The sequence below is a fragment of the Halyomorpha halys genome, unplaced genomic scaffold, assembly GCF_000696795.3.
Source record: "Halyomorpha halys isolate HHAL.00 unplaced genomic scaffold, Hhal_1.1 Scaffold1904.1, whole genome shotgun sequence".
Taxonomy (NCBI): Eukaryota; Metazoa; Arthropoda; class Insecta; order Hemiptera; family Pentatomidae; genus Halyomorpha; species Halyomorpha halys.
Genome location: NW_027106628.1, coordinates 1 through 926, shown reverse-complemented (window position 1 = coordinate 926; position 926 = coordinate 1).

Here is a 926-nt window from a genome sequence, read left to right as displayed (position 1 = left end):
AAACAAAAATTAAGGTTTACAAATTAAAATTAAGTTTGTTTTTTAGTAACTGTTAATAATAAGGTTTTCGAAAATGTAATATTACGCAAAATATTCGGACTGAAAAAGGATGAATTAACGGGAGAATTTAGAAGATTACACAATGCTGAATTAAGGGACCTACACCCAGTAAATATAATTCAAGTTATAGCATTGCGGCATATAAGATGGGCATGTAAGGTTGTAGGGCTTAGTAATGAGCAGATCCATAAAATGTTAATAAACACTGAACCAACGTAAACGTCCGAGGGGTAGATGAGAGGATTGCATCAAAACAGATAGAGTGGAATTGGGTTTGGAGGGGCATCAGTGGAAGGATGTATGCGGAGAGCGTTTGGTGGTATCGACATCGAACCTTCGGGTTCGTTAGGCCTTTATTATTATTACTATTATAACTGTTAATAATAAGGTTTTCGAAAATGTAGTATAACGCAAAATATTCGGACCGAAAAAAGGATGAATTAACAGGAGAATTTAGAAGATTACACAATGCTGAATTAAGGGACCTACACCCAGTAAATATAATTCAAGTTACAGCATTGCATCTTATAAGATGGGCATGTAAGATTGTAGGGCTTAGTAATGAGCAGATCCATAAAATGTTAATAAACACTGAACCAACGAGTAAACGTCCGAGGGGTAGATAAGAGGATTGCATTAAAACAGATAGAGTGGAATTGGGTTTGGAGGGGCATCAGTGGAAGGATGTATGCGGAAAGCGTTTGGTGGTATCGGCATCAAACCTTCGGGTTCGTTAGGCCTTTATTATTATTACTATTATAATTGTTAATAATAACTATAATAACTTGTTCTTGATGATGGGCAGATTGGTCAAAATGTTGGAAACATGAAGGTTGAGACTGCTTGGATAACCTTTGTGATTATTC